The following is a 27,657-nucleotide window of genomic DNA, read 5'->3' as shown; positions in this document are numbered from 1 at the left end:
TGTATTTTATCAATTTTGAATACTTGTAAACTTAACAGTCAAATTTAAAATGAAAATTACTGAATAAGACCTTTCTAAAACATCATCTCGCCTTTTATGTGGCATTGGATACTATCAACGTTAGACCATCTCTACCCAGTTGAATTTTTCCGTTTAGACTGAACGTTTTCTCGTTTTCAAAATGGCGGACCAACATCATCTGCGTTATTTTCTGGACATACCACAATTATACTTTCTGTTTGAGGAGGAGATCGCCAGGTACAACACATACATTTTGGAATTTAACGGCGCTGTGGAACAAGTCATGTTCTATAAAGTGATGGACTGTTCACCCTTTTGCATGGTGTGCATCTTTTGTGATAGCATTGAACCCGTTTGTGTGTGTGCACACGCAACACACAGATTCGATTAAACTTTTGTTCATACACAACCCTCCACCGATGATGCTGGGCAGCCCCACTACACCGGCGACGGCAAACCAATTCATCAATATGACGTCTTCATCAAATCCTGTACAACAACTAAAAACCACATCGGCGTCTAGGTCAAATTTGCCAGGTATGTACTCATGGCAAAACCCACAAGTTTATTACGATTTTTAGACCAAGAATAGAGTAAATAATGGTAATATGTATTAGTAATAACGTGAAATTTATTGCGATATTTGACCTATATTTCAATAACATGTTATAATAATTTAGTTCAAACACTTTAACTATTAAAACATAGAAATAGGCCAAGGCTAAAACCCAATTCATTCCATATGAAACACCCCCCCCCCCCTCCAAAAAAAGCCCCCACAACATTCCATACAAATATCACCTGTAACATCTATTAAAGATATGTAATCATAATATTATCATATGCATTCAGCATACCCACCATTAAAAATTGACTACACATTTAAATGAGATTGACTAATCAAAATATTAAATTCTAAAAAATTGCCATTTTCAAGATGATGATCAAATGACCATATACTAATGTATATATCATCATCAAAAAAATTCTGATAAACGATTGTAACACTTTGTTAGTTGCTATTTTAAATAGAAATATTAAATTTCAAATTCAAATATCGAGGATCAAGTAAATTTAAGAATTCAATCCTTGTAAAAAAGAAGGGAAAAAGGAGGGGGGGGGGGGGTGGTATTGTATATTCAACTGAATCTGATATATATGTTGCATATACTTAGAACACGTCAGGTCTTAGAGGTCAAAGGTCAAAAATAAGGGAGGGGGATATTGATTGAAATAGCTTATTAAGTATATAAATGAATCTGATATGCATATGTTAAATATACTTGTAACATCAGTGCTTAAAGGTCAAGGTCAGGTCAAAGGTGAAGGTCAGGTCAAAATCAAACCTAAAAATAAGGGGGATGGGTGCAGCCAAAATTGGGAGGGGGGGGTTGTTTCAAAGTTTTACATAGGTATATATAGAGTAGATCTTTAAAAAAACTTAAACCAGAAAAGCTGAAAATTGTTTGGAAGCATCCTCATGTAGTGTAGATTTAAAGTTGTGAAAATCCTTGGGGTAGGGTGGGGTGCTATGGAGGGTCGAAGTTTTACATTAATTTATATAGATTATCCTTTAAAAATCTTTCTAAAAAACTAATCAGCCAGGAAAGCCAAAACTTGTGGAAGTATCGTAAGGTAGTGTAGATTTAAAGTTGAAAAAAAATCATGATTCCTGGGGGTAGGGTGGGGCCACATTGGAAAAGGGGGTGTTAAAGTTTTACATAGGAATATATAGAGTTAATCTTTAAAAATCTACTTCTCAGAAACTAATCAGCAAGATGATTCTTTTTAAGAGTTCAGACTTACGCCCCAGGACAATTCTTCAGCCTCACAAGAAATTGTAGAGTTTGATTTAGCTTTATATCCCATATATAAACAATCGTTAAGGATCTTTTTGAGAACTGCAATACTCAATATGTGATATGACTATAAAATCATCCTGTTAGATAAGGGACTAATGATTATAAACATGAGAATATCCAGGGGGAAAATAGATTTTATTTATACAGGATCTGCATGTATTATTGTATATTGTCCAGATAGTTTGTATAATGACTCCATTAAGCTGATTTGATCATACATTTTGTTCCTCATGTAAGCGATGTGGCCCGTGGGCCTCTTGTTTGAATTCAGGAGTATACTGTCTTTTGTTTGATGACCTGATGCAACAACTTTACTATCTCTGTTAAGCATTTCTAATTATTCATCTAGTGCAATGTTATTGTTCTCTGTTTCTTTGTACTGTTTTAAAGATGCTATAACTTTTTGTACCCCGTCTATGTATTCCTTATCTTTTAAAAGAGAAATATGGAATTTCCAGAATCCCTTTCCTTTTTCAAAGTTTGAGAAAACAATATTAAGAAGTATAATTGAATGATCTGATCTATATCCTATTTCTATGCTTGTGTTATGAACAAAATTTAATAGTTGACATAAAACTAGAAAGAAATCTATTTTACCTTTTTTACTTGATGGACCGAACAATGTATATCGTTTTAAGATTCTCATGTTGATTTCTCCATGGGTCTTTCAAATTTGATTTTTCTTTTAAGTTAAGTAAAACTTTTCTGGCTTTGGGGTTTCCTATGTGCTTGTAACTATTGTAGTCTAAAGAAGTATCTTGAACCCAATAAAAATCGCCTCCTATCACCACAAAATCCCCATAAAATTGCTCTACACTCGCTCGGTTAAAGTATTTTTCAATAATTAAGGTATTCAATGTATAATGAAGGGAAATTAAACAATTTTGAATCATTTTAAACAAGTTAAATATGTATTGCTAGATAACTATGAAAGTGAAATGAACCAAATTCACATGACAGACAACATATAAGGAGCTGGTAATTTCACACTTTAAACTTTTTTAAAAGAGTTATCTCCCCTTGATGAAAAAAAGAAAATTTTATTTTCGTCAAAATATCTGCGGTAAATGATTCATTAACCGGGTTTTCCAACGGAAAAATCCGGTTATTAAAATGGTGAAAATGGCGGGCGGGCGGGCGGGCGGCTGCCAAAAGGGTACCCTCATTGTACGGATAACTCCTCCTACAGTTTTCAAGATAGGAAGTTGTTCTTTTGCAGATCAATTGTACATATATCAGAGGTGTGCATATTGCTAGGATTTTGATTTCCGATAATTTATCGAAAAAATACCAGCTTTTGAACTTAGTCATTTTTTGGCAAAATATTGCATATAGGGAACCCTCATTGTACGGATAACTCCTCCTACAGTTCTCAAGATAGGAAGTTGTTCTTTTGCAGATCAATTGTACATATATTAGAGGTGTGCATATTGCTAGGATTTTGATTTCCGATAATTTATCGAAAAAATACCAGCTTTTGAACTTAGTCATTTTTTGGCAAAATGTTGCATATAGGGAACCCTCATTGTACGGATAACTCCTCCTACAGTTCTCAAGATAGGAAGTTGTTCTTTTGCAGATCAATTGTACATATATTAGAGGTGTGCATATTGCTAGGATTTTGATTTCCGATAATTTATCGAAAAAATACCAGCTTTTGAACTTAGTCATTTTTTGGCAAAATATTGCATATAGGGTACCCTCATTTTACGGATAACTCCTCCTACAGTTCTCAAGATAGGAAGTTGTTCATTTGCAGATCAATTGTACATATATCAGAGGTGTGCATATTGCTAGGATTTGGATTTCCAATAATTTATGAAAAAAATACCAGCTTTTGAACTTAGTCATTTTTTGGCAAAATATTGCATATAGAGTACCCTCATTGTACGGATAACTCCTCCTACAGTTCTCAAGATAGGAAGTTGGTCTTTTGCAGATCAATTGTACATATATCAGAGGTGTGCATGTATTAACCAAGAGAGTTTAAAAAATCTGAAGTTACTTTTTACAATATCTTAATAAAACATACGTTGCCCATAGACTTCAATGCAAAATTCAAGGTGTCATTAGTTGGACCATAACCAAAATTTTGAAAATTCCTTTGGTGGAGTATTTTTATTTGATAACACCTTAAATATGATATCATGATTAAGAATATCAGACCATTCATTTATAAGGTACAAAATGTGGTCATTATACATCGAATACCTTAAATTAGTATCATTTTTCGATATATATTTAGCTTCGGACAGCCTTAACATAGCCGCGTACCATCACAAAATCCCCATTTAATTGCTCTACACTTTTTTTTCATTGATCTCAGGAACATCTCGATTAGGTTCATAAATTTTTATAAAAGAATATTATGTTTTTCTATTGTTAATTCAATTGCTTTATTTCCCATTTCATCAGATGTTGTCTGTAATATTTCATATTAAAAATTATTATTAAGTAAAATAGCTTCCCCTCTGGAGTCACCTCTGCGTAGACTTATAATAATTTCAAATCCCCACATTGATCTAACTATATTTACATCATCCTCAGTGAAATGTGTATCTTTTAAAAAATAAATTGACTGTTTTAAAAAGTTCAATACATCCCTTCTATTTTCTAAACCAAATAGCAAAGACACACTCATTAGAAATCAAAATGGTTATTGGTTAATTATAGCGTTATACGAGAAAGTAAACAGTAGCAAGGCATATTCGACGGAGTAGGCAAACAATATATACTGACAAATATTGGTTACGAACATCTCTGTACATTTGTTATCACTTATTCTCACGTTCATGCAAAGACAAGATAAAAACAAAAAAATGACACTGAACATGCTTTAATATCAAAACCTAATCGACAGAAAAAGGCTTCGAAAGAATATCCCCAACCCTATGTAAATAAAACAACTTACCACGTTTTGGTATCACAAACCGGAAGTTATGCTAAACACAGTAATATTAAAATCGGTACGCACATCATGAACGGAATATATAGTTCCAAAATAGTTACCTTTAATTTCCCGAGTTTCTCTGAGACTTGGTCTACCACATTTCTCATGGATGATTGTGTGGCAGCTTTGTTTTTCTCGTCTGCTTTAATAATTGACTCCACTTATCATAAGCATTTTCTACAGACGCCAGCGTTACTCTCTTGAGATCGAGGTCCGATTTGTTGGTTACTTTCCGAATACAATCCATCCTTTCTGAATTAAGTTTCGGTTTATTTTGATATAACTTGTGAATGTTATCAGTCCCATCAGCTGTCTTTTCGTACTGTACGAACGAAAATCCGCATATAATACATGTACAGGCATCACCTAGAACACAAGTTTTCGTCGGTGTCATGGACTGCGCCATTTATGTTTTTAATCGCTTTGAACACCTCGGTCATCTACGTATGTCGATAAAAAAAAGCCGGGAAGTTCCAAGAACTCGTCCAATGAGTCGGAACAAGTAATTTCATTGGTTAACTGAAAGGTCACACTGACGTGACTATACATGGAATGTTGTTGGATATTTGAGAAGCGGAAGCGGATTCAGAACGACTCTTGTTTCAATTAGATTGTGTAATTACACATATTCATATCACCAAATAAGTTAGGGACTTTATTTATAATTAAACAGAGATTATAACTAACGTCGTCGTGCGTTAACAATTTACATTTTTGACTTCTTTTAAAAAACTACAAGGCTGATTGTTATCATTTTTGGTGTGAGGCATCTCTATGGCAAGAAGAATCTAAATTGTGAAATTTATGGCTCTTCCATCCCCTAGGCACCACATGTGGGGCCAAATATGCCAATATCCTTTCATCCTTTACCAAAATTGTGATGGCTTCTGGGTCATATGTTCAGGCTCTAGGGTGGGGCCAATACGGCCATATAGTAAAAACGTATTAAATCTTAGAAAATTTTGTTCTCTCCTCTCATATATATTTGTTAAAAACTAAATGAATGATTATGATGTCCATGAAGCCATCTACTAAAATTCATGAACCCTGGGTCAGGGGTTCAGGATCTAGGGTGGGGGGCAATATGGCCATATAGTAAAAATGTATTAAATCTAATTTTTTCAGAAATCTTCTTTTCTACTTCTATATAAAGATGTTAAATCTAAATGCATGGTTATGATGTATATGAAGCCCTCTATTTAAATTGTGAAATTCATGGCCCCTGGGTCAGGGGTTCAGGCTCTAGGGTTGGGCCAATATGGCCATATAGTAAAAATGTATTAAACTTTAGAATATCTTCTACTTTCCTCCCATACATATTTGTTAAAAACTAAATGCATGATAATGATGTCAATGAAGCCCTCTACTAAATTTGTGAAATTCTTTACCCCTTTGTTGGGGGTTCAGGCTCTCAGGTGGGGACAATATGGCCATATAGTAAAAAATGTATTAAATTTAAGAAAATCTTCTTCTCTACTCCCATAATTATTTGTTAAATCTATATGCATGATTATGATGTCCATGAAGCCCTCTTTCAAAATTGTAAAATTCATGGCCCCTGGGTCAGGGGTTCAGGTTCTAGGATGGGGCCAATATGGCCATATAGTAAAAATGTATAAAATCTTTAAAAAATCGTCTTCTCTACTCCCATATATATCTGTAATAAACTAAATGCATGAACATGACGTTCATAAAGCCCTATACTAAAATGTGAAATATGAATCCTGGGTCAGGGGGTCAGGCTCTAGGGTTGGGCCAAAGAGGTCATATAGTAAAAATGCATTAAATATTAGAAAATCCTTTTCTCTACTTCAATATATATTTGTTATAAACTAAATGCCTGGTTATAATGTCCATGAAACCCTCTACTAATTTTGTTAAATTCTGGTCACCTATGTTAGGGGTTCAGACTCTAGGGCGGGGCCATTATGGCCATATAGTACTTAAAAAATCTTCATGTAGGCAAAAAACTGAATACATGGTTATGATGTCCACTAACCCCTCTACCTAAATTGTGAAATTCATGGCCCCTTGGTCAGGGATTTAGGACATAGGGGGGGGGGGGACATTATGGTGTAAATGCATATAATGTTTACAATTTTTCTTATATATTCTCACACATCTGTATAAAAAACTGACTTATAATTATATTTACCAGGAAGTCTTCTCCTGAAATTTTGATTTTCATGTCCCCTGGAGTAGGGGTTTTGAGTCTAGGGCCAAAAAGGGATGTATAGGTGTTAATGCATATAACGTTAACAATTATCTTCTTTACTCCCACACATCTCAAAGGAAAACTGAATTCTTAATTTTGTAGACCAGATCTTTAAGTTTTTTGGCAGAAATTATAGGTTACATAGTTCTTTTTGAAACATTTCAGACAAGGAGGTGCTTGTCATTACAAATTTATAATTTTCCACTCCAGAATGAAACCTTATTAATTAAATGCATAAATGAGACTCCTCGAAAAGATTGTGTATGGGTTATATGCTACTCAGGTGAGCGTTAGGCCAAATGGCCTCTTGTTTATGGTACACCGTGGTTTAGCTGTGCTATAACAGCTGCAGTGTATCCAGATAAATCATATTCAGATTATAAATAAAGTTAAACTGAAAAAAAATATTGACAAAAATATGGAAAAATGGTTTGTTTCCGTGCATATTTCAATAACACAAACCTTTTAAAGCACGATATTGAACTTAAAAACACAACTTCGAGGTGTCACCTTTCTCGTCGTTGTCGGAATGTTTTGCTAATAATGACGATACATCTAGATCCATCTCGGAGGTTAATGCGATCTCACATTTCGTCTTCTTGGGAGGATTCAAAACCTTCGATATACTTTCTTGAATAACGGCATTTGTACGTTTATTCTTCCTAACAGCCGATTCGGACCTTTGACCGATTCTGCTCACGATATCTTGCTCGTCGACGCCCGCTAGATACAGCTGAGTAGCACAGGCCCTTTTACCGGAATGATTTGTAAAATTCCCAACAAGTTCAACGTTTGTGATTATTTCTTTTATCAGACCCTTGATTTTGTTCATTCCAAGAACCTGCTCGCTGTACTAAATCACTTGCCAAAGGTCGTCGGTAAAATGCACCCCTGTGTCCGAGGTCCTCGATATATGCCACGATAAAGTCAGCTAGACATATTTCTCCGCTAAAAAACAAAATTCAATAGTGACGTTAAATACTGTATTTACGAATGCAAAAAAAAATTCATATAGCTACTCTATTTCCATTATCCTAATAACGCGTAACCTTAACTAATATCTCGTGGAAAAATGCACATTATAAAGATATGCATTTTTAAAAACTTTATTTATATTTACAAAGTTTAACTCACTATTGAGGCAGCAGTGTTTGATATCCTTGTTTTGCAACTGAATATGTTTTAGGCCTTAAAAGTTTTTCATGATCGTCCATGAAAATGAATGTATTTCCCTCTCTCATTACAGCCTAAATCAAATTAATCGCATTCTAATGATTTGTGTTCACCATACGCACGTAGCCCCAAAAGTTTAGAGTTATAAAAAAACCCACTGGGTATTGTAACGCTTTAGAAGAATGTATACCAAACACGTTTTGGCTTCAATTTTTTTCTTCTTCTTCTGGTAAAATTGGATCCGCCTGGCGAACTTTTGTTCCTAATCCCTTTGACAGCAGTTCTTTCATTCGCGCGTCTAAAACCCGCTGAAATACATCAAATCTGTGATCCTTTTCGTCTTCATACTGTGAATGTTTTCATCTCTCAAGAAACGTAATAAACCACACACAATGTAGTATATCGAACCCGGTGGATAGTCCTATCCATCTTGATTTCTAACCTCCAAAACTAATCGTTGCATCCAGCAATTAAAAATTTTACTCGTCATCTCAGTCAACAGTGGTACATTGACCCGCGAAATACGCCACTTGTTTAACGTCTCAATCGCCCACTCAGTATTCTTGCGCGTGTATGAATTTGTTTGCGAGTCAATTAAAAGTTGAATTTTATCATCTGAACCTGACGAAGTCGTTCTTTTTATATTTTATCGTCAACTGCAGATTCGGAAGTGTTGGAATTTTGTGCGTTTACGGCAGGCTCCATTATTTGTAAACATCTCCTATATAAAAAATAACGTCCTGTCGAGTTCATTCTTCATTTTCGGTAGTACACTTATTTGGGAAAGAGTTAAAGAATCAAACTAAGCTTCCATGAATATCTGATTTTCTACAGATAACGCACATTGTGACAGCAAAAAATCCATGTCGTTCTCAATAATTATCTGTCTGCTAACTGATTTGTACTTACTCGTGGTTCCCAAATTTAAAAGGTCTGATTGGTCAAATTTTAGCGGCGCCAATTTCATGTTAGATTACAGTTTTATTATCAATACTGATGCAATAATTTGGATACGCAATAATACAAAACATTTAGAGTAACCTTTGAACTCGTGCATCTTCCGATACTCATCAAGGGTACTCTAAATATACTTGTACAACTACATAGATAAACATTGAAATCGTTTTTTAACATGCTTTAGAAAGACTGAATAGAGGAGAAATTCCAGATGCATATTTCAGATGGGTGCAAGAAGTTGGGAGGTTTACCAGTGTGGCTGTCAATGTACGATTTGACTCACCTGGTAAATATAATATTATTATACTTTCATGTTAAATACTGAAATCTGATTGGTTAAGGCACAGTTTATATATAATCCGTTTTTTTTACCCTCAGCATTAGCAACATACCTGGCAACGGGTAACGCAATTGTTACATGCTCGTACGATTTGCTGTAGAATTTATGGCATTTCTAAAGAAGTGATATAAGTGATATAAGTTTTCTTTAAAATTATGACATTCAGTATGATAAAATAAAAAATGCCCTTTTGGGAGGGCAACAGTTGAAATTTTCACCCCGAAAACCAATTGTCAACATGCGCTTTGCGTCGATTGATTGACAATGGTTTTCTCGGGTTGTCCATTGCAACCATTACCCTCCTAAACAGACACTATGTTAATATATAAATATAAAGAACTTTTATAGCAAAGGATGACAGGCAAACCTCATGTACCTCTCTTGTTGAGTCGGCTCGCGAAACGAGCGAGTCCTTGTTATCATAGCCGTTCCTGCGAAAATTTTGCACTACATTATTCATGCGCTAATGAAAAGAGTGCATTCATTAGCCTCTTTTGTTTGCGTGATTGTCAATTTGAAATGGTTAAACAATCTGATCTTTTTTACACATATATTGTAAAAGTTGTTCTTGATGTTTAAAGAATAAAACAAATCAAAGTAGTTTTTGTTCAATGGCCGCCCATGAATTCGACAACTTACAAGGGGAAAACCTTGTTCCATATTGAGCGTAAAATCTGTTTTACAAAAAAAAAAACCAGCTTGCAAAGCGAGAAGACACTTGCTGTCATCGGATCTCTTAGAGTGGATTTTGAGCACAAACGTGAATTGAAAATGTGCGATATAATGCAAATAGTTCTTATTTCGTCGTCATTGAAATATATCGGTCCTTTTTCTCTATCCTACGATATTATGCATTGCCAGTCAGGCAGGCATTGCCATTCTATCACTGAAATGTCAACAGAATGTGTTGAATCAAAGTGTTGACACGAATTGATGATTCAGGAATCAGACATTTATTGACCCTTTTTTCTTTCAACACGCAGAATTTAAAATAATTCATGAATTAAGTATGGAAGTATATACTTATCGCGGGCTACAACATATCAACGACAAAAAAATCATGAATCGTATATTTTTTTTAAATAAATAGGATATCTAAATATTATTATCATATAATTTGATATGATAAAGCTGGTCTCATAAAGGTGATATCTGCCACAATGAGCCCTGTAGTCTTTGTTCACCTATGTATAATTTATTTACAAAAGACAGAATTTGTTAATATATTACTAACAACGCAATAAAAACAAATACATCAAAATATTGACAACCTGTTCAGAGCAAGTCGACTCATAGGCTCTTCAGGCCTTTGATACTTATTTACTTTTTATTACGAAAGTGTGTGTAATATTATTTATCAGGTACTACCCTGTAAATCATAAATGATTGAAATTAAAATGACAAAAAAATGTTTCAGTTATAATGCTTTCAGGATTTTATGCAAGTAGATCAACAGCAGTATTTATGGATTCTGACAACAAGTCCATAATTCACATGGAAGTGGGCGATTCCAAGGAAGTTGACAGGCACAGTTCTAAGGCTTCTCTTTGACCACAGGCACCTGAATTTTTATCAATCAGTCGCTTAATAAGTCATATATCGAAAAATTCTACCCCTACTATATATAAAAACACAAAGTGTGCAACGCCATTTTGACCCCCTCGTCGATTCAGGCTTCGATTTGCCACATAAATCAGATATGCCTACCGGTTTGCGTGCAACATTGAGTTCAAATGTGATATTTTATGTATTAGATCATTCAGCGCGGAGTTGAAATTTCGTGACGTCAGCTGATGGCTTTCGAGCCTCGGGACAAAATTCAAAGTCTGCGTGAATTTTAGTTGATAACATTATCAATGCGTTGAATTTAAACTTAAGGACGAAATGTATAGTGAGAAATATCCCATTTGAACTCAATGTTACACGCAAACCGGTAGGCATATCTGATTTATGTGGCAAATCGAAGCCTGAATCGACGAGGGGGTCAAAATGGCGTTGCACACCTTGTGTATTTATATATAGTAGGGGTAGAATTTGTCGATATATGACTTATTTAACGACTGATTGATAAAAATTCAGGTGCCTGTGCTTTGACAGAGGACTACAACATCTAATCACTACCTCTCCTCTTGTTATAAGGGAAATTATTTCTGATGCTAGCAGAAACATAATTTCTTTGCTGAGTAGGTAAAAATCTATGTGACAGAAGATTAATTTTATAGATAGAATTCTACATACTTTTTCCGTCTTAATGACTCAATTATAAATGTATATGCAACTGCAGTAACTAGATAATGCCTAGCTGTTTTAAAGTGTTCTTTATCACATTCTTAAATATTATTTTGATGTATTCAGGAAAACATTAGGAATATCAGCAAATTATACTTAAACATAAAATAACATATGACTTGTACTAAGCATTGAGATTCCTCAGTGGATTACCTGCGCGTGTCTTTGCATATATTTCAAAAATGTTTTGAAATTTTACCCGCTATTACATATTTCCCCGGTAAACAATAGGACACTACAGTTTTCATTATAGCCCTGAGATTATGTTGAACTTTGTAATGCATCAAGTGCTAATGTTAAAATCATATGTGGATTGACAATTGTGTACTAGTATATAACATTTTCAGTTCAACCTTTTTTTTTCTCTATGAATTTTTTTTTGTAGAATCAGAACCATACAAGCACCTGCAGCACAGCCTAGTCATTTGACATAAGGTCAAAAAGCTTAACATCTCTTTCAGATATTGCCAAGACATCAGGATGCAGAGGACTGTTGCAATGTATACGGCCTATTTTGAATTATTTTTAGTGTTGCTGCAGTACTTGTAAAGTCAGTGTCGAGCATCTGTTGAAAAGATGGATGGGAATCCTGCACAAAATCAACAATAAACATGTGTGGGCAAGTGGACGGTAAATATGATTTAGAATTTTCATTAATTTAAATCATATAAGCAATAATTTTTAGCATTTTTATACCCCCGCTCCGAAGGAGAGGGGGTATACTGTTTTACCCTTGTGTGTCTGTCTGTCTGTCCGTCTGTCTGTCCGTCCGTAACAAAAATTTCTGTCGCATTTGTCTCAGCAACTATTTATCGCAGATGCTTGAAATTTTTACACAGTGTTTGTTAAGGCATGCCATATCGTGGGATATATTTTTGTACCAATCGGACGTCAACTTCCTGTTAAATGACGACTTTGCTTATTTTTTAACTAAAATTTTCAAACCAAAATTTCGTCAAAGATTTCTCAGCAACTATCTATCGCAGATGCTTGAAAATTTTACACAATATTTGTATAGGCAAGCCATATCGTTGGATATATTTTTGTACCAATCAGACGTCAACTTCCTGTTAAATAACGACTTTGTTTATTTTTAGCAAAAATTTCAAACAAATTTTTGTTAAAGAATTCTCAGCAACTGTTTATCGCAGATTTTTGAAATTTTTACACAGTATTTGTATAAGCATGCTATATCATGGGATGTATTTTTGTACCAATCAGACGACAACTTTCTGTTAAATGAGTACTTTTTTTTTTAGCCAAAATTTTCAAACCAATTTCCCTCAAAGATTTCTCAGCAGCTATTTATCGCAGATGCTTGAAATTTTAACACATAATTTGTTTTGGCATGCCATATTGTGGAATATTTTTTTGTATCAATCGGACGTCAACTTCCTGTTAAATGAGTACTTTGTTTATTTTAGCCAAAATTTTCAAACCAATTTTCCTCGAAGATTTCTCAGCAGCTATTTATCGCAGATGCTTGAAATTTTAACACACTATTTGTTTAGGCATGCCATATTGTGGGATATATTTCTGTACCAATCGGATGCCAGCTTTCTGTTAAATGTCGACTTTGCTTATTTTGCATATTCACATCAGAGCGGGGGTATCACTAGTGAGCATTGGCTCACAGATATCTTGTTTATCATGGTGTTTGTTTCTTACTTTATACACAAAATACATTTAAATATCTTTTTCTGACAACATTTGATTCAGTAAAGGATTGAAAACATTGACAACAATAACGGCACTAAGTTTTACAATTAAATCAGTTTAGTTGTCGACTTTCTGAGGAAAATAAGGCTGACTGCAACAATTTGCTCCAAAGAGACTCGGTGGCTTTCACGAATATATGGTTAATTTGTTTTCTTAGCATTTAAAATTCAAAGTCATTAATAAAAAATGTATGTGTTAAGTGTACACTTTCATGTAAGTCTGCATATATTTCCTTTCTTTTCCATGCTATGAAGTTTTATGCATATTTGTCATTGCTACATTTTATTGATCTTTCTTCTAGGATGTTAGTAAGAAATAGAGATTGGTGTGGGAGTAGAACTGTTGCCAAAAAAGGGCTGTGGAAAACTTTTTTAGCCATATACTCCTTCATTACTGTCCAATACAGAAATCCAATGGATATGACGCCTATTATATTAGGAACATGCTGGCTATCAAGGACCACAACAACCATTTTGGAAGGATGCCATTTGTTGGACAGGATGGAGAAGTGTATGGTTAAGGCCAGGTATCTAGAAGGACCAAACAGTGGGTTGCATATGAAGAGAAAGCACCAAAAGATTTTAAATATATATTAGGTTAGAAACATTCAAGAGTTGTGATGAATAAATGATTGAATAAGAACTTTTATTTGTTTAAATGTTAAATAATTAAAAAGCAATACTTATATCGAGCTATCAATCAAAACACCAATAATTAGTTTTATCAGTTTTGCTTATACTTCTTGACTTTTTGATTATATGTCATTAGTAATTCTGTTACATAAGATCGTTCATTTATAGTAAATCTTCTACCTGTGCTTTTCAGTACATGTACTACAAATACTATATGAATATACACTGAACCTATATTTCGAGGTGAATGTATTCACCGTCATATACAGTATATGAATGTACTTTAAAAATCTAAGTAGACTGTATATTTTACAAATTGACTTTCAATTTCTCAAATAATTATTACGAGATATAATTTTTTAGTACTAATGGCTGCTTTAATGAGAGCAACATGACATTTTTGAAAGCAGGTTCATAAAGAGCAGAAAATCCCTCTTTAATTAAAGATTCTATTGCCAAGAATCTTTCTGGGGAAAGAAATTTAGGATCACGAATCCTTTTAGCTAAGATGCAGAGGATAAAAAAACTAGGTGAGAATTAATGAATTAATTCAGTATTTATTCAGAGTCTTCAGAATTAGCAAAATGATAACCCGTCTATTGTCTGCTTGCCTCAGGAAAACGTCATCTCACGACAAAGAAAATACAAGCAGGAGCTGGTATTCACCTTCCAGCTCCTAGTCGCCCATGTTGCCATATGACAAAGTTTCTGTAGGCCTGGTTTCTGAATGTCGACAGTTGAAAGGTAGGATCTTGGTAGGTCCGAAAACTCCAACTCAAAATGTTGGCAACCTCCAGTACATCATGCCTCAAGCATAAATTTCTAAATTTAGGTTTTGAGGTGATGCATGGAAATTGCCTACAACAGATGTTCATGCGGGGATAATAATAATTGCAAGTTTTTATATAGCGCTTTTAAATTGCAATGCAATATCTCAAAGCGCTTTTACAATTATTACCCCAGCAGACCTTAAAGCATTCCAGAGCCTTCTCAGTGCGGCAGCCGTTAAGGCGCTCAGACACTCACATTCTGACAATATCTTTCACTGTCTATAGCCAGGTACCCATTTTACACTTGGGTGAAGAAATACATTTAAAGTATCTTTCCCAAGGACACAACGTCGACCTGCCGCGGCCAGGATTCGAACCCACCACCTTTCGGTCATGAGTCCTGCACCTTGACCACTCGGCTACCGACGGGATCATCAAAACTTTGACATACCCCAAATAAACCCCACTGCACATTTGAATTAGAGTTTTCATTCCTTCTGCTATCCTCAATCTGCCACTACAGAACAAGTCTTACAAAATGCGGCTCATCAGCAATCTTGCATTTCATCTGTAATCGTAGTTTGTCGAAAGACAAACTGTCAACAACATTCTATAAAAAAAGATGTAGATTTAAAAAAAAATAAATACAAAACTTGTTTTATGTGTACCGCTTTTAAAAAAAAGTGAATTATCTTTACATTTCTTACCATCAATGAAACACTAAGCTCTTGGTCGTTGTTTTTAGGGCCAGCTGCCAAGCAAAGCTGTTGATTGCGAATTACTCCTTCATTCTGTGACATATTGCGGCTGCTGGTCAAGGCATATGGATGATGTCGATGCTACAAAGTAAAACAAAATATTATTCCTTCTCTATCTAGCAGTACCTCATCGTTGTTGTAGGGTGGACATCAGCAATTGGTGGCCAACACTCCTAGAATATACATAAACATGCACTTACTTTGTTCACTGGCCTAGTTTGGTTAAACTTGTACTGGCAGTTTGTGTTCTTACAATTGGTGCATGGTCTCCGCTTGCACACACAACTTTTACACTTCCCCCTGTTATCACAAAGACAACAGCTCTACAAAAACAAAACGAGATGTTTGAATTGGATTTTGTTTCCCTTGTTTAGCTGTATATGGGGTTATGTATTGTTAAATGTTATGATATAATTTCATTTTTCAATCTGGGGATTTTATCATTCATGAAATATGCATGTTTTTAAATGTTGTTCTTTATACTTCTTGAATTATAGATTTTGATATCCAAATAATATCCACATGAACTCGTTTATGAATAAAACTTATCTTTTGGAATATATGATTTTCTTATGATTTTTAAATTAAAAAGATATTGGGCCTTGCATTGATAAAATTGTTAATATTTCAACAGTGGTACAATCTTCTAATATAGATAGATAGATAGATAGATAGATAGATAGATAGATAGATAGTATACTATTAAGTTATCCTTTATGCCCACCGGTCACTATTGATATTTGGGCTATCTGATAAGAATTCTAACGCTGTTCTGTTGTTTTGTTTGATAATAATGTTTGTAATGAATTACACGGCAGAAATCTTTTCTAAAACCCGTAAAAGGTACTATGGTCGCGGTACCTTTTTATTTGGCTGGCCCTTACATGCGTTATATAGAAAACGTAGGTTTATTTATGTTCTTGGAGAAATGTGTAATTAGGTCCAGTGATGAGCCTGTCGACGCTGGGTCAGAAATCTAAATAAAATGCTACTACTGACCACGGTGCATCAGAATATTAGTATTCACTTGATCTCATTTAATTATTAGGAGGAGAATGTTGCTGCATAGTGTCCGAGCATATAAGATGAGGGTGCAAGAAACAAGTTGAAGTGTATAGACGGTATCTTCTAATATTTTATATGTAATATTTTGATAAAATATACAATGATATCCTTATTACTATTTCTAAATAGTATACCCAACCCAACAAAGTTGCGAGGGGTATACTGTTTTAGACAAGACCCTTCGTAAGATTCTTTGTATTTGATTAAGAAGTATAGATCCTTAAATAACCAGATGTGGAGTTATCTTTTGTTAGTGTGGATTTGAAATTCTCTCAATCTCAATGAAAATGTTTTCTGGATAGGCTACCAACTGTAATAACGAGCTTTAGATTCCATTTGTTACCTGTATTGTAATAAAAAATCATCTACAAAATATTTTATATATGCTGTGATAAATTGATTTTATTCATAAACTTGTTTTTGTTTTTTTGTCCCCCGCCGCAACGCGGTGCGGGGACATAGAAATGCCGGGCGTCCGTCCGTGCGTCCGTGCGTCCGTGTGTCCGTGCGTCCGTGCGTCCGTCCGTCACACTTTTTTGTAAGCGCTCTCATGCCTACAAATTTTGACGGATTTTCATTAAATTTATACCAAATGTATATACCACTATTACCTTGGTCAAGTTCGAAAATCAGCATTGGTCGATACTTTTTGTTGGAGTTATGAGACTTTGACCGCAATAATGACTCGGTTTTATCCAAAAATTGACCTTGTAAGCGCTCTCATGCCTACAAATTTTGATGGATTTTCATTAGATTTATACCAAATGTTTATACCTCAATTACCTTGGTCAAGTTCGAAAATCAGCATTGGTCGATACTTTTTGTTGGAGTTATGGGACTTCGACCGCAATAATGACTCTGTTTTATCCAAAAATTGACCTTGTAAGCGCTCTCATGCCTACAAATTTTGACGGATTTTCATTAAATTTATACCAAATGTATATACTACTATTACCTTGGTCAAGTTCGAAAATCAGCATTGGTCGATACTTTTTGTTGGAGTTATGAGACTTTGACCGCAATAATGACTCTGTTTTATCCAAAAATTGACCTTGTAAGCGCTCTCATGCCTACAAATTTTGACGGATTTTCATTAGATTTATACCAAATGTTTATACCACTATTACCTTGGTCAAGTTCGAAAATCAGCATTGGTCGATACTTTTTGTTGGAGTTATGGGACTTTGACCGCAATAATGACTCCGTTTTATCCAAAAATTGACCTTGTAAGCGCTCTCATGCCTACAAATTTTGACGGATTTTCATTAAATTTATACTAAATGTTTATACCACTAATACCTTGGTCAAGTTCCAAAATCAGCCTTGGTCGATGGACTCGATACTAGACAGCTTGACCGGCGGGGGACCCAGGAATTCTATTCTTGTTAAATTTTAACTTTTATTTAAATTAACGCACAAAAATCCCAAATTACATTTTGCTGATTTAAAACTCACCCGAACTGGTTGCTCAATCGACGTAATGGCTGCCTTCCATTTGTCTACTTCTGAGTTGAGAAATATTTTGCGACTCTGTCTTACTAGATCCTACAAAATTTATTATATATTTGCAACCACCAACATTAAAAATTAAAAAAATGAAATTATGGAATGGTCTTATTAGAAATATCTTTAACATCGTGTTACTTGAAAAAGACTATTTTTGTTTCTGTTCTGTCCCTCTTTAGGTGACAAGCCTACATACATGTCAGTTCTGATCATCTTGTAAAAGACACACACAAGCAAAAAAAAAAAACATTGTTGTGATAAGGAGTAGTGGGTTTTTTTCGAAAGCTTTATAATGTATTCTATTTAGTATTGATTTTCCACCAATCCGCGCCTTGATCCTTGAGTTAATGTTGCACTGACTCTCACTTATATCTCTGGAGGCAATCGTTTTCTGGTTCCTCTTCCTGCGCCCGTCGTTTCGCTGCTATAATATGGTTTCCTCCTAGCAGATAGAGGGGTCTATGAATTAAGTCCTCTTCTTTAAATTGGCTGGAATCGCCGATCAGTTGTACAATTAGTGCATATGATAATTAAAACATACTTGGTGAATAAAACAAATTATGTATGTGTATATACACAAATTACTATATATCTTATCCATTCAAAACTTTTCCTGATACAATGCAATTATAAATAATTAACTTATTATCTGATTGCATTGAGAGTTCTGAAGCTTTAATCCTTTTTATGTAGGCCCCGCCTATTTATTGTCAGCCAAACGCTGAGTAATACACATGTACATGAATAATTGCGCAATGATTCTTGGTCTTGGTTTTCTTTTTTTCATCTCCTTGTCAGCTGGTTGGCGGTCCAAATCGACTTATTAAAGACCCTCAATGAAAACGCTTTTTGAGGGGACATTCTCTATTTCCTTTAGAAATCCATTCATGCTTTTAAATCTGCTTCTGTCCAACTTTCCACCATTTTAATGCTCCTGAATCGAATCTAACAAGCATGCATAATGTTTTTTCATTGCAATTATGAATGAAAATTAATAAGATAGGTTTAAAAGATAACAACATATTATAGGACGCTCCTGTAGTATAATTATTGACATGTTACAATTGTATGTCAAAACACTGTAAATTTTAAAATTAAAGGCAAAAATAAAAAAAATTTAACCGGGTTTTCCGAATGAAAAATCCGGTTATTAAAATGGTGTAAATGCCAAAAGGGTACCCTCATTGTACGGATAACTCCTGGGTTGACATGGATTATGGATACAGTTCACATAAAAGGAAACCCGGTTTGCTGTCACATTGACAGCTTTTACTTGTCTTCAATCTTTCAATATAACCCTTCTACGAAACACTTCTTTTAACCTGTTGGGCTGCTGCATCTTTTTTGAATGTGGGGTGGGGCAGTTTTATTTTTTTTTAAATTGACCACCATTTTACTGGTTTTATAAAGCGTAAACAGTCCCAAACCAGTTTATATCGTATAAAACTAGAGTATAATCAACACTGAAATCAATAATACTGAAATTAAGTATCTGGAAAGTATCAAAATCCTAGTCCGGTTTGTTGGATAATTAGTGGGTTGCATTAGGGAAAATACGGAAATCTTAAAACAACTCATTTTATGTACATTTTGATTAGAAAAATTCCCCTGTTGTTCTTATTCAATTTTCTATAATTAAAGACGTTGTCAAAAAAAGTTCTTCAATTATTATTTTTCTTCACCTTTCCAAAGTTTTGTTGCATTTCTGCCATTTGCAGTGGAATCAATCACTCTGAATTTTTTTCCATTTTTATTTCTAATTTATTGCCGTCCTTTTTTAATAAACTCATCCCTCGGAGTTTTTCAGACTGCAAGATATTTTCCTGCAATTTTTTTTTCGCTAGGCTAATAATCGTCTGGAACTCATTGACGTCTTTGACGCCACTTTCTTATTTAGATTACGTCACAACAGACAAAAGCACAAAAGCTTTACTTTAAGAACAGTATAACAATTTCTATTTTTTTTTATTTGTAAAAGAGTAGTCATTCATTACTAAAAGATAAAATCTTTTTACTGCAATAAAAGACTCAGAATTGCATGAAAAAAAGATTGTTTTTTTTTTAATATTTTATTTACACCACTAGTCAATTCTGTAGAAATTTGGTCTTCCAAAAAGCAACGCTTGACTGATGCATTATTCTGTTGATCAAAACCTGAGGTAGCAATATTTACTGTTTTGATCGTCAAAATCAATAAACGGTATATTGAGAGTGTTTAAATTTTAAAAAGGCATTGTTTTTGCAGAGTTAAAAAAATCATTTCATATCTTTCGCAAAAGGAGCTGTAGTGTTTCTTCAATATACATATTAAAAATCATTTCATATCTTTCGCAAAGGGAGCTGTAGTGTTTCTTCGATATACATATTTCATTTCCTTAATTTTTTGTAATGCTTAGAAATATCTCTGGTCAGTCTCTACAATCGATTGATATGTTCTGCAAAGGAAAAAGAACCACGGCCTTGCAAGGTTGGTATCATATTACCTACCATCAGGGGTTTTAAATCACGGGAAGAAAAAGAAGAAGTTCGCTGTTCAATAACTTTTTATTGCCTTTTTAGCATATATTTTATATATTGTAAATAAATAATTTTAATCGTAACTATTACAATCGTTTTTTCCTCTGTTTTGTTGTATATATTTGTAATTTGTATATATTAGATAAAAGAACAAGAGGTAAGGATCTCAAAATAGTTTCAGTACTGAAGCGTTTGGTTTTGCAAAGTCTCCATATTCTGAAATTTGTTAACCTTAAAATCTTAGGAGAAAAAAATCCTTCTACAGTTATATATATATATATATATATATATATATATGTATATATTAATTGCCTCAGAAATGATGCCACCCTCTTTAAGTACTTTAAGTCCTTTGATTGTAACTGTTACTAAATTGATATTTGATTGATGTTAGCGAAAATTATGGTGTGGGGTTTTTTACGGATAAAACTGCCCCTCATTTCCCAGCTACACATAAGTAAAAGATGTTTTACGCAATAAGTCTAACGTGCCTCCTTGAATGAGACAACTGTCATACCACCTGCTAATATAGATATTACGTATACGGTATTGACATAAAAAGTAGTCGGATAGTTACGTTAAAAGATTGTGCGAGGTGTTCTGAATCATTTTCAAATTGAGAAAAGATTTTTCGTGATAAATATCCATAAGAAGTTTGTCATTTCAACCCACATGTTCAATTAACCAAGAATGTTGACACAAATGATATTGTAAGCAGCGCAAACTCAAACCTGAGGAATAATTATGAGTAGTATCAGGTGTAATGAAAGTTTAAAGTTCACCTGTCGACCTATCCATACACCACAAGACCTTTCTAATGAAACAATTAATAAAAAAGTATTTCCTTTTAAAATTTAAAATATTTTAAAATGGGTTTTCTTTTTAAAAACCCGATTCACAGTTAATATAAGTATCATTACAACCTCCACAGAAAGGCTTCAGTGACGTGTTTAGTCGATAAATGCCCTTTGCTGTTTATTTCTTTTTAGAAAAATCTTTCGGTTGAAACCTTTAATACATGCCGCTGCCTTAGTCATTCAATATGCATTCCTAACCCATGTGCAGGAAAATATTTCATTGACACTGGTACTCAGGCTATAAATAAACAATTGTTAACACACACAAACAAAACTTTTTTTCGACAGTTATGCCTGCACAAAATGTTTGACCTAAAATAACACATTTTTGTTACCTTTTTTTAAAGTAAAAATGAAGGTCTCATGCAGTTTCTAAACAGTACCTACTTTTTGCTTTACCAAAGCAAATGCATTTTGAAAAAAAAATGTATAAACATGTTCATGAAATTATAAAATATAAATCGACATCTGGTTTTTTTTAAAGACATATTTTGACAACCTGTATGTTAATTAGTATAATTGCAATAGTTATCTATCCTAAAACTATCGATATTCAGATCAAAATTGAATGTCATCACATACTTGTAACATTTTTATACTACTATTAGGAATTTCTACTTAAGCATGTGATATTATGATTTAATTGCATCCAAATGCGTTCTATTTCCCCCGCTGAATAAGGATGTCCTGTGGTTAAGTTCCTGAAGTGTCCCCCACACGGTTCTTTAATTCTGGTAACGCAGCTAAAGCCCGGATGTCCAACTGCTTGAACATTTATATATTTTCTACACAATCCAGTTATGTATACATCCTCAAGAAATATGGATGGAACCTCGCTCGTAGCCAGGTAAAGCTTGCCGAGGATATCACCGGATATGACATATGCTGGGCCGCCAAAGTAATCCGGGAAATTATCTGGTTTGTATTCTTCTTTTGAGATGTAATATTTTGAAAGCTTATTTCTGTCCACGGTCCCGTTTGTTAGTTTACATCCAATAATCGAATTCACCGGTTTGCTTTTTTTAAGATAATTTATTAGAAGATAAGAATTTAAAAATACATCGTCGTCTACTTTAAGAATATATTCGGGGTTGTTACAATGGAAGTAAACCCATTGAAACAAGCCAGTGATCTTGTTCACTAGATTTTTATATTTCTCCATAATATCTAATTCAACAATGTCCATAAATTTTTCCTTCTCCATGGCAAATGTGTCTTTTATTTTTTGGTCGAGTTCGTCAACTTCTTTTCCGACAAAGAAAAACAACCGTAGAGAAGTATCCTGTTTAACAACACTACCCCATGAATTCCTGATAGCCATCCTCTCTCTGAAATGACCTGCTCTACTAGGTACAGCCATTAAAAGAAATAGAGAGTGTTCACTTCTTCTGCAATGAAGAGGTGAATAAAAGTGCAGGTAGATGTTGTTCAAATGGAAGGTCGATAATGATGTAAAGTTTGCATTTGAAATGTACAGCATAATGTTTACACTTGATAGAATTCCAATCATGAAAAATAACGCTTTAATGCTGTACATAAAAGTTGTTCGTTCCCATCGCAAACACGCCATTATGGTCATCTAAAAGTGAATCAAGAAAACAGTCTCATTGTAAAATTGATTATTTTAAATTTCAAAACTTTCAACTCATAACCAGCTTATTAATGATAGCTTTTTTATCATACAAGTTGACATTAAATGTACATGGACGTCTGGTTTTGGTTTAAAAATCAGGTAATTGAGGATGGACATCTTTAGTTATTTTTACATTGCAATTTTTCCATTATTTATTCTTTGCAACTGAGATATGTTTTTCGAAGATTACAATTACACTGATAAGAACTTTTGAAGTAAATCATTTAGTTTCTTACCTCATTTGCTTGAATAGATGCAGTCCATGTTTCTTGCATCAATTGAGCATGCAAACGTCAGAAACATTTTTTTTAAACCGTCCCTATAAGTTTATGTGTACGGCAAATACAAAAAAAAAAGATACTGCACAGTCATTACCCCGTTGAGATCGGATCTAATATCAAATTTGGCGTCACCGGAAATGCGCTAGCAATGAGATGGAGTTGTTTATTTGAAATTTAGATACCTTGTATCTTTGTCACTCAAATGAAGCTGTAATAATGGTTTTAAAATCCACATTTCAAATTAATGTATCATTTTACTAATATGCTTAAGTAACGATGAGTATGTCCTTAAAAGACATTGTAAGCAGCGTAAACTCAACCCTTGAGAAGCTTTAAAGTTAAATCAGGTGTTATAAAAGGTTAGTTACTGGCGACCTATAAACACACTGTGCCTTCTTTCCTTATTAAACAGATAGGTGTAGTCTTTCATTTTAAAAATTTCTTATTTATATTTTGGCAAAACCTGACTCCCAATTTTCTCTACCGCACATTGGACTAGAATGCACACATGATACTGTAGATGCCATGCAGAAATTGATGCTATATTTCCATTTTTTCAATAGAATTTTGATGTTCCACAGGGTTCAGTCCTTGGACCAAAGCTTTCCGCCTGTTTGGTAAACCAATTCGTGATGCTTGCCGTAAACATAACATAAGTTGTCAGTGCTATGCTGACGATTCTTAACTGTATGTGGCAATTACACATACTAGCAACTGGATAGATATAGCATCTAGTCTGCAGATTTGCCTGTTTGATATTGGTTAGCTATTTGAAGATTAATCGAGGAAAAACAGAGCCAATTGTCTTTGTTCCAAAACACAAAATGAAAATTAATTACTTCAAAGAACTCGGCATCAATTTTGACGGCAACAAAATTAACGTCTCATCAATTGTAAAAAAAATTGATGTAAATTTTGAGTCGGTACTGAACATGGAATACCAGTTCGAATCATCGCAAAATCACCACCAACTACGGAATTCGGTCGCATTCGACTGCAATATCAGAGAGCGCTATTAAAACCCTGATATGTTTACTTGTAACCTATCGTTTAGACTACAACAATGCCTTACTACACGGTTTATGTACCAGTTCCTTGTCAAGACATCAAAAGATTCAATACAAAGCTGCGAGGAATATAACGCGTACCAGGAAAAAAAGACGACATAACACCAGTGTTGGCCAAGTTACACTGACTTCCAATCGAGCAGCGAATTCAATACAAGCTGATCCAGGTCTACATGCCAAATAGGTCACTGCGTACAGAGCGCTCTATGCTCCTAATTCAGTCGCGTGCGCAAACTAGGTCGTATGGTGACAGGCGGTTCGACGTGGCCAGTTCTACATTGTGGAACAGCCTACATAATTTTATTAACCTACCTGAAGTTTAGGTCCCTTTATGCAATTTTGCTTTTTATATAAAACAGACGAAAAGTCCCAAGGAACTGTCAACCTATTTCTTTACCTTGTAGTTTTATAAATGCAACTTCGAGCAAAAATAGTTAAAACATCACTGCTTTAAAGGTACCTCACTACAACTAGACTTGTACTTTTTAAGACACTACGTCACAAGATGGCGAATTAAATGTTTTATTAAACTGTTTATATCGTTCAATTGGGTTGTATAGCATGGTAGCTCAACTCGGTGGTTAAGTTATGGGCTTCTGAAGATCATGATCCACAGATCATGAGTTCGAATCCGCCTGGATCTTTTGCTCATGTTTACTAAATTAAATTTTTGAAAATGTAATTTTTCATCAAAAACTGCACATTTTTTGCCTATTTGAATTAAATATCTCCTTATCAATTATGATATTTATCATAATCAAGTAATTTTCTGCTGATTTGAGAAAATATTTTAAGGTGTAGTGAGCCACCTTAAGCAGTTTTAAGGAAAACATGCATTTCTAGTGTTTGAGGCGTGGGTAAGATTATGCTGAATTAATATTATTAACAATCAATTATCTTGATTACCATACCTTCTTTATATATTCACTAAAGAAGTAACTGTCAGGTCATGAATCAGTTGCCCCAAAACTTTCAGACCTTTGAATGCAAAGTCTCCAAAAGCAACACGAATTGATGGGTAATCTTTACATGCATTGTTTACAGAACAGTTCAAAGTTGAAAACTATCACTGCACTAAAGTGCGGTTTTGTTTACATGCTGAAAAAAATCCATATTTATGAAAATTGTTTAACAAAAATAGCTAAATCGAGCTATTCGGAATAGCTTTATTAAGCTATATAGCTTTTTCACGCTTTATAGCTTAATCAGGAGATTGTCCTGGACCTGTTGTTATTCCATTTACAAACTAAGTGTTTGGTAACACAAAAAGAGTTATACATATATAGCCCAAAACTTTAAGAACTTTGGTTACATTTGTGCAGAAAGAGCAACATTTTAAAGAGTGGTTTTTTAAGAATTGTATCAGATATTTTTAATACAAATGCCCATTTATGAAAAGTATAATTGAGTAGCTAAATAATCCTACTTCAGGAAATTAATAAAGCTATGTAGCTAAATCAAGCTAGGTAGCTACATTTGTAAATCTAGTGGTTGTACTCGACCTGTCATAGGCCTGTAACCAGCTTGTAACTGTTATGTCACATATTTAATTAATATTTAATGACATGTCGCCCCTTTCCCATTCACATCATTTTGTTTATGAATTTAGAATAAAAGATAAGATACTTAATAACTTTACCGTAAGACTTACCAGCTCCAACAGGCACAACAACTCTCGTGCAGCCATATTTCTTTAGCCACACAGGTATGATAAGGCAACTCTCAGCGATCAAATTCCTCTGATCGATATGACGTCACAATAAGCAGCATGATGTCATATTTTTCTCAAAAACATGTCGATTTAAGGAGGCCGACTTTAGTTTGCATTGCGCATGTTTTTGCGCATTCTAATATAATACAGTTGAGTTATACTTCTTATGAATTGTTTTCGATATCGTTTATAAATTTGAACACAATAGACAAAATACAGATAAAAATATTTAGATTTTTAAAGGAAAATTTTATTTTAACACGATTTTTACGGTGTGCGGTAGGGGAGCATTGCCATTGCGCTTTTATGACGTTATGATAAAATGAAGCTTTGTAGGAGTACGTTATAAGAAATAACATAAAAGAGAAAGTAAAAAATTGTACGCTGTTGAAATTTTATATACAGAATGATGCTATCTTCGAGGACATTTTCCTTGTTTTTGGAATGAATCCATTATATCAATCATCATTCGTGATGATCCAAATATATAGCAAAATTTTGTGCATTTTAATATTTTGAGATGGCCCCCACTAAAAACCAGACGGTAGAATTTTGTGTTTTTTACATGTAAGGTAGGAAATGATATTATTAATCATATATAACAATTTGAGAAAAAAAGCTATTGTAGTATTTTTTTAAAACTGCTTTGATGTGAGGAAAATGACAGTTTCCTATATATTCCTATAGTAAATGTACCTCGTTTTTGAGATGGTCCCTAAAAGAAGAACCAGACGGTCGATTTTCATGAACCTTCGCAAAAAAACTAGAGTTGGTTTAAATTACATATGGTTAAAAAATAAAGAGTTATGCTATTGTAGTTTTTCCGCAAAAAAACCCAAATCGGCCTCCTTAAACTGTATCTCTGGTTTAAAATATAAAATCTACAGGCATAAAATATCACTAGAAACTCTTCTAAATGAATATATCTTCGATTTCTCTCTATTACGTATAATTATCATTGATGACGTCACAAGCATGTCTTAATGATATAATCAGGATAATACAGGCATGGATATTTTGTTTATTCAGCGAGTGTTATAAGGTAAGCAGATCGACAATTGACCAGCCTTTTCTCTGTCAGTGTGTACAAGAAAAGGCAAAAGTTGAACATTACCCCGGATATTATGAAAGATGATATATTAATAAATATCAACGGTATATGCCCTAAACTACTTGAAAAGTGCTGCTATAATCCTTTGCTTCGTTGTTTTAAATGAAATATACGTAGTATTTACATTGAAATTATAGAAGTTGAGAGGGTTTCCGATAAATATTTATAATATTTATTTTATGCGATTAACAATAGGATTCTAGCAGTAATACTAATAAACATG

General features: G+C 34.0%; 1 long non-coding RNA gene and 1 pseudogene across 1 annotated transcript; both read left to right on the top strand.

Annotated features, from left to right (window-relative positions):
- Positions 1-119: 119 nt before the first annotated feature.
- Positions 120-9,574, top strand: LOC128173385 (uncharacterized; annotated as a pseudogene).
- Positions 9,575-11,927: 2,353 nt separating this feature from the next.
- Positions 11,928-16,262, top strand: LOC128173386 (uncharacterized). Its single transcript, XR_008242493.1, has 3 exons — positions 11,928-12,437; positions 13,828-14,122; positions 15,674-16,262. It is a non-coding gene; the product is annotated as an uncharacterized LOC128173386 (long non-coding RNA).
- The last annotated feature ends 11,395 nt before the right edge of the window (positions 16,263-27,657 follow it).

This window comes from Crassostrea angulata, chromosome 2 (genome assembly GCF_025612915.1).
Source record: "Crassostrea angulata isolate pt1a10 chromosome 2, ASM2561291v2, whole genome shotgun sequence".
Lineage (NCBI taxonomy): Eukaryota > Metazoa > Mollusca > Bivalvia > Ostreida > Ostreidae > Magallana > Magallana angulata.
This window is presented reverse-complemented; position numbering and strand designations above follow the sequence as displayed.